Source organism: Nothobranchius furzeri, unplaced genomic scaffold, assembly GCF_043380555.1.
Source record: "Nothobranchius furzeri strain GRZ-AD unplaced genomic scaffold, NfurGRZ-RIMD1 Scf075, whole genome shotgun sequence".
In the NCBI taxonomy this organism is placed as follows: Eukaryota; Metazoa; Chordata; class Actinopteri; order Cyprinodontiformes; family Nothobranchiidae; genus Nothobranchius; species Nothobranchius furzeri.
The window spans coordinates 37,501-45,000 of NW_027223092.1; positions in this window are offsets into that span (position 1 = coordinate 37,501).

A 7,500-nucleotide genomic window follows, 5' to 3' on the forward strand; every position below is an offset into this window, starting at 1 on the left:
GCAGGCAGCCTCCAGCAGCTGATGGCGGGGTGGAGGAGCAGAAGCCAGCCTCCAGCAGCTGATGGCGGGGTGCAGGAGCTGCAGCCAGCGTCCAGCAGCTGATGGTGGGGTGGAGGAGCTGCAGCCAGCGTCCAGCAGCTGATGGTTGGGTGGAGGAGCAGCAGCCAGCCTCCAGCAGCCAGCCTCCAGCTAGTGATGGCGGGGTGGAGAAGCAGGCAGCCTCCATCAGCTGATGGCGGGGTGGAGGAGCAGAAGCCAGCCTCCAGCTGGTGATGGCGGGGTGCAGGAGCTGCAGGCAGCCTCCAGCAGCTGATGGCGGGGTGCAGGAGCTGCAGGCAGCCTCCAGCAGCTGATGGCGGGGTGGAGGAGCTGCAGCCAGCGTCCAGCAGCTGATGGTGGGGTGGAGGAGCTGCAGCCAGCGTCCAGCAGCTGATGGTTGGGTGGAGGAGCAGCAGCCAGCCTCCAGCAGCTGATGGCGGGGTGCAGGAGCAGCAGCCAGCCTCCAGCAGCTGATGGCGGGGTGGAGGAGCTGCAGCCAGCCTCCAGCAGCCAGCCTCCAGCTAGTGATGGCGGGGTGGAGAAGCAGGCAGCCTCCATCAGCTGATGGCGGGGTGGAGGAGCAGAAGCCAGCCTCCAGCTGGTGATGGCGGGGTGCAGGAGCTGCAGGCAGCCTCCAGCAGCTGATGGCGGGGTGGAGGAGCTGCAGCCAGCCTCCAGCAGCCAGCCTCCAGCTAGTGATGGCGGGGTGGAGAAGCAGGCAGCCTCCATCAGCTGATGGCGGGGTGGAGGAGCAGAAGCCAGCCTCCAGCAGCTGATGGCGGGGTGCAGGAGGTGCAGGCAGCCTCCAGCAGCTGATGGCGGGGTGCAGGAGCAGCAGGCAGCCTCCAGCAGCTGATGGCGGGGTGCAGGAGCTGCAACCAGCCTCCAGCTGGTGATGGCGGGGTGGAGGAGCTGCAGCCAGCCTCCAGCAGCCAGCCCCCAGCAGCTGATGGCGGGGTGGAGGAGCAGAAGCCAGCCTCCAGCAGCTGATGGTGGGGTGCAGGAGCTGCAGCCAGCCTCCAGCAGCCAGCCTCCAGCTGGTGATGGCGGGGTGGAGGAGCAGCAGCAGACAGCCTCCAGCAGCCAGCCAGCCTCCAGGAGCTGATGGCGGTGTGTGGGAGCAGCAGCCAGCCTCCAGCGTTCAGCCAGCATCCATCAGCTGATGGCGGTGTGAAGGAGCTGCAGCCAGCCTCCAGCAGGTCATGGTGGGGTGGAGGAGCAGCAGCCAGCCTCCAGCAGCTGATGGCGGGTTGCAGGAGCTGCAGCCAGCCTCCAGCAAATGATGGCGGGGTGCAGGAGCTGCAGGCAGCCTCCAGCAGCTGATGGCGGGGTGCAGGAGCAGCAGGCAGCCTCCAGCTGCTGATGACGGGGTGCAGGAGCTGCAACCAGCCTCCAGCTGGTGATGGTGGGGTGGAGGAGCTGCAGCCAGCCTCGAACAGCTGATGGCAGGGTGCAGGAGCAGCAGCCAGCCTCCAGCAGCTGATGGCGGGGCGCAGGAGCTGCAGGCAGCCTCCAGCAGCTGATGGCGGGGTGCAGGAGCAGCAGCCAGCCTCCAGCTGGTGATGGCGGGGTGAAGGAGCTGCAGCCAGCCACCAGCAGCTGATGGCGGGGTGCAGGAGCTGCAGGCAGCCTCCAGCAGCTGATGGCGGGGTGCAGGAGCTGCAGGCAGCCTCCAGCAGCTGATGGCGGGGTGGAGGAGCTGCAGCCAGCGTCCAGCAGCTGATGGTGGGGTGGAGGAGCTGCAGCCAGCGTCCAGCAGCTGATGGTTGGGTGGAGGAGCAGCAGCCAGCCTCCAGCAGCTGATGGCGGGGTGCAGGAGCAGCAGCCAGCCTCCAGCAGCTGATGGCGGGGTGGAGGAGCTGCAGCCAGCCTCCAGCAGCCAGCCTCCAGCTAGTGATGGCGGGGTGGAGAAGCAGGCAGCCTCCATCAGCTGATGGCGGGGTGGAGGAGCAGAAGCCAGCCTCCAGCTGGTGATGGCGGGGTGCAGGAGCTGCAGGCAGCCTCCAGCAGCTGATGGCGGGGTGGAGGAGCTGCAGCCAGCCTCCAGCAGCCAGCCTCCAGCTAGTGATGGCGGGGTGGAGAAGCAGGCAGCCTCCATCAGCTGATGGCGGGGTGGAGGAGCAGAAGCCAGCCTCCAGCAGCTGATGGCGGGGTGCAGGAGGTGCAGGCAGCCTCCAGCAGCTGATGGCGGGGTGCAGGAGCAGCAGGCAGCCTCCAGCAGCTGATGGCGGGGTGCAGGAGCTGCAACCAGCCTCCAGCTGGTGATGGCGGGGTGGAGGAGCTGCAGCCAGCCTCCAGCAGCCAGCCCCCAGCAGCTGATGGCGGGGTGGAGGAGCAGAAGCCAGCCTCCAGCAGCTGATGGTGGGGTGCAGGAGCTGCAGCCAGCCTCCAGCAGCCAGCCTCCAGCTGGTGATGGCGGGGTGGAGGAGCAGCAGCAGACAGCCTCCAGCAGCCAGCCAGCCTCCAGGAGCTGATGGCGGTGTGTGGGAGCAGCAGCCAGCCTCCAGCGTTCAGCCAGCATCCATCAGCTGATGGCGGTGTGAAGGAGCTGCAGCCAGCCTCCAGCAGGTCATGGTGGGGTGGAGGAGCAGCAGCCAGCCTCCAGCAGCTGATGGCGGGTTGCAGGAGCTGCAGCCAGCCTCCAGCAAATGATGGCGGGGTGCAGGAGCTGCAGGCAGCCTCCAGCAGCTGATGGCGGGGTGCAGGAGCAGCAGGCAGCCTCCAGCTGCTGATGACGGGGTGCAGGAGCTGCAACCAGCCTCCAGCTGGTGATGGTGGGGTGGAGGAGCTGCAGCCAGCCTCGAACAGCTGATGGCAGGGTGCAGGAGCAGCAGCCAGCCTCCAGCAGCTGATGGCGGGGCGCAGGAGCTGCAGGCAGCCTCCAGCAGCTGATGGCGGGGTGCAGGAGCAGCAGCCAGCCTCCAGCTGGTGATGGCGGGGTGAAGGAGCTGCAGCCAGCCACCAGCAGCTGATGGCGGGGTGAAGGAGCTGCAGCCAGCCACCAGCAGCTGATGGCGGGGTGGAGGAGCTGCAGCCAGCGTCCAGCAGCTGATGGTTGGGTGGTGGAGGAGCAGCAGCCAGCCTCCAGCAGCTGATGGCGGGGTGCAGGAGCAGCAGCCAGCGTCCAGCAGCTGATGGTTGGGTGGAGGAGCAGCAGCCAGCCTCCAGCAGCTGCTGGCGGGGTGCAGGAGCAGCAGCCAGCCTCCAGCAGCTGATGGCGGGGTGCAGGAGCTGCAGGCAGCCTCCAGCAGCTGATGGCGGTGTGCAGGAGCTGCAGCCAGCCTCCAGCAGCTGATGGCGGGGTGCAGGGGCTGCAGGCAGCCTCCAGCAGCTGATGGCGGGGTGCAGGAGCTGCAACCAGCCTCCAGCTGGTGATGGCGGGGTGGAGGAGCAGCAGCCAGCCTCCAGCAGCCAGCCTCCAGCTGCTGATGGCGGGGTGGAGGAACAGAAGCCTCCAGCAGCTGATGGCAGGGTGCAGGAGCAGCAGCCAGCCTCCAGCTGGTGATGGCGGGGTGGAGGAGCTGAAACCTGGGTCGGACCTGGTCTGCAGCAGGGCCCATTACCACTCAGAAGCTGATGGCAGTGTGTGTTTAGGTCCCTGCGGGGTGGATGAGCTGAAACCTGGGTCAGACTTGGTGTGCAGCAGGGCTCAGCACCCTCCAGAAGCCGATGACAGTGTGTCTTTAACTCCCTGCCTGGTGGGAGAGCTGAAAGCTGGGTCGGACCTGGTCTTTAGCAGAGCTCAGCAGCCTCCAGAAGCTGATGGCAGTGTGTGTTTCATCCCCTGCGGGGTGGGAGAGCTGAAACGTGGGTCGGACCTGGTCTGCAGCAGGGCCCATCACCATCCAGAAGCTGACGGCGGTGTGTGTTTAAGTCCCTGCGGGGTGGGAGAGCCATAACCTGGGTCGGACCTGGTCTGCAGCAGAGCTCAGCAGCCTCCAGAACCTGATGGCAGTGTGTCTTTAATCCACTGCGGGGTGCAGGAGCTGAAACCTGGGTCGGACCTGGTCTGCAGCAGGGCTCAGCAGCCAGCAGAAGGTGACGGCAGTGTGTGTTTAGTTCCCTGCGGGGTGCAGGAGCTGAAACCTGGGTCGGACCTGGTCTGCAGCAGAGCTCAGCAGCCAGCAGAAGGTGATGGCAGTGTGTGTTTAAGTCCCTGCCTGGTGGGAGAGCTGAAACCTGGGTCGGACCTGGTCTATAGAAGAGCTCAGCAGCCTCCAGAAGCTGATGGCAGTGTGTGTGTTTTGGTCCCTGCGGGGTGCAGGAGCAGGAACCCGGGTCGGACCTGGTCTATAGCGGAGCTCAGCAGCCTCCAGCAGCTGATGGCAGTGTGTGTTTAATTCCCTGCCTGGTGGGAGAGCTGTAACCCGGGTCGGACTTGGTCTGCAGCAGGGCCCATCACCATCCAGAAGCTGATGGCAGTGTGTCTTTAATTCCCTGCGGGGTGGAGGAGCAGAAACCTGGGTCGGACCTGGTCTATAGCAGAGCTCAGCAGCCTCCAGAAGCTGATGGCAGTGTGTGTTCAAGTCCCTGCGGGGTGGGAGAGCTGAAACCTGGGTCGGACCTGGTCTATAGAAGAGCTCAGCAGCCTCCAGCAGCTGATGGCAGTGTGTGTTTAAGTCCCTGCGGGGTGGGAGAGCTATATCCCGGGTCGGACCTGGTCTATAGCAGAGCTCAGCAGCCTCCAGCAGCTGATGGCAGTGTGTGTTTAAGTCCCTGCGGGGTGGGAGAGCTGAAACCTCGGTCGGACCTGGTCTATGGCAGAGCTCAGCAGCCTCCAGAAGCTGATGGCAGCGTGCCTCTAAGTCCCTGCCTGGTGGGAGAGCTGAAACCTGGGTCGGACATGGTCTGCAGCAGGGCTCGGCAGCCTCCAGCAGCTGATGGCAGTGTGTCTTTAAGTCCCTGCCTGGTGGGAGAGCTGAAACCTGGGTCGGACCTGGTCTATAGCAGAGCTCAGCAGCCTCCAGCAGCTGATGGCAGTGTGTGTTTAAGTCCCTGCCTGGTGTGAGAGCTGAAACCTGGGTCGGACCTGGTCTATAGAAGAGCTCAGCAGCCTCCAGCAGCTGATGGCAGTGTGTCTTTAAGTCACTGCCTGGTGGGAGAGCTGAAACCTGGGTCGGACCTGGTCTATAGTAGAGCTCAGCAGCCTCCAGCAGCTGATTGCAGTGTGTGTTTAAGTCCCTGCCTGGTGGGAGAGCTGATATCCGGGTCGGACCTGGTCCACAGCAGGGCCCATCACCCTCCAGAAGCTGGTGGCAGTGTGTGTTTAAGTCCCTGCGGGGTGCAGGAGCAGAAACCTGGGTGGGACCTGGTCTGCAGCAGAGCTCGGCAGCCTCCAGCAGCTGATGGCAGTGAGTGTTTAAGTCCCTGCGGGGTGGGAGAGCTATATCCCGGGTCAGACCTGGTCTAAAGCAGGGCCCATCACCCTCCAGAAGCTGGTGGCAGTGTGTGTTTAAGTCCCTGCGGGGTGGAGGAGCAGAAACCTGGGTCGGACCCGGTCTACAGCAGAGCTCAGCAGCCCCCAGAAGCTGATGGCAGTGTGTGTGTGTGTGTGTGTGTGTTTAAGTCTCTGCCTGGTTGGAGAGCCGATACCTGGGTCGGACCTGGTCTGCAGCAGGGCTCAGCAGCCTCCAGAAGCTGATGGCAGTGTGTCTTTCATTCCCTGCGGGGTGCAGGAGCAGAAACCTGGGTCGGACCTGGTCTATAGCGGAGCTCAGCAGCCTCCAGCAGCTGATGGCAGTGTGTGTGTTAAAGACCCTGCGGGGTGGGAGAGCTGAAACCTGGGTCGGACCTGGTCTGCAGCAGGGCTCAGCAGCCCCCAGAAGCTGATGGCTGTGTGTGTTTAAGTCCCTGCGGGGTGGGAGAGCTGAAACCTGGGTCGGACCTGGCCCGCAGCAGGGCCCATCACCCTCCAGAAGCTGATGGCGGTGTGGGTTTAAGTCCCTGCGGGGTTGAGGAGCTGAAACCTGGGTCGGACCTGGTCTGCAGCAGGGCCCATCACCATCCAGAAGCTGATGGCTGTGTGTGTTTAAGTCCCAGGGGGGTGGGAGAGCCATAACCTGGGTCGGACCTGGTCTGCAGCAGGGCTCAGCAGCCTCCAGTTGCAGATGGCAGTGTGTGTTTAGTTCCCTGCGGGGTGCAGGAGCTGAAACCTGGGTCGGACCTGGTCTATAGCAGAGCTCAGCAGCCTCCAGAAGCTGATGGCAGTGTGTCTTCAATTCCCTGCGGGGTGCAGGAGCTGATACCTGGGTCGGACCTGGTCTGCAGCAGGGCCCATCACCATCCAGACGCTGATGGCAGTGTGTGTTTAAGTCCTAGTGGGCTGCAGGAGCTGAAACCTGGGTCGGACCTGCTCTATAGTAGAGCTCAGCAGCCTCCAGAAGCTGATGGCAGTGTGTCTTTAAGTCCCTGCGGGGTGGGATAGCTGAAACCTGGGTCGGACCTGGTCTGCAGCAGGGCCCATCACCATCCAGACGCTGATGGCAGTGTGTGTTTAAGTCCTAGTGGGCTGCAGGAGCTGAAACCTGGGTCGGACCTGCTCTATAGTAGAGCTCAGCAGCCTCCAGAAGCTGATGGCAGTGTGTCTTTAAGTCCCTGCGGGGTGGGATAGCTGAAACCTGGGTCGGACCTGGTCTGCAGCAGGGCCCATCACCCTCCAGAAGCTGTTGGCAGTGTGTCTTCCATTCCTAGTGGGGCAGGGGAGCAAAGACCTGGGCAGAGGAGCGCCTGTCTGCATCCGATCCGGCCCCTCAGCAGCCCGCCGTGAGCCTTAGAGAACCCCCCCCCCCCCCCAGCGGGCTCCAGGAACCGGGCCCTGCGTCGGACCCAGCTCAGTAAGGCCCTCCCTCGGGCCCTGCAGCAGGTGGCCCCGTCTATGCAGTCGAAAACCCCGCGAAAATCGGTGTAGAAACGCCCGAGAGGCGTGGTGCGGTTCCCCCGGCCGGTACCGGGTCCGGACCGGTCCGGAAGTCCACCCAGAACACTGCCTGGGGCTTCTGGGCGGCTCCCCAGGCGCAGGCAGTCGAAAACCGCGTGAAAATCGGTTCAGAATTGACAAAACGGCGACCTCGTCGCTCCAAAAACTAAGTCCAAACTAAGCCTTTCGCTTATCGCTTAACGCTTAAGGCGGTCGGCCTTATGGCCAGTAAATGAAAAGTGCCTGCGCCCCTGGAGGTTTTGGAAGGTGCGAGCGATGACCATGCTCGGGTTAGTAGGTGAGGCCATCGGAAAACCAGCGTGAGTTGGCGGGTTTGGGTGGCAATCTATTCCAGGCAGAGTCGACTATCTCTGGGCATCAATTTTGGGATTTTTCCGGCTCTGGTTCTGGGAGAAACGCAGGGGCAAAGTGCACGAGCCGCGGCCGATTTTGGTGGCCTGTCCCTGGGCACAAAGTCTGAGGAGTGTGGGCCTGGTTCTCCGAAAAATACCAGTCTGCTGGAGCTCACTCCCATGGCTCCAGGG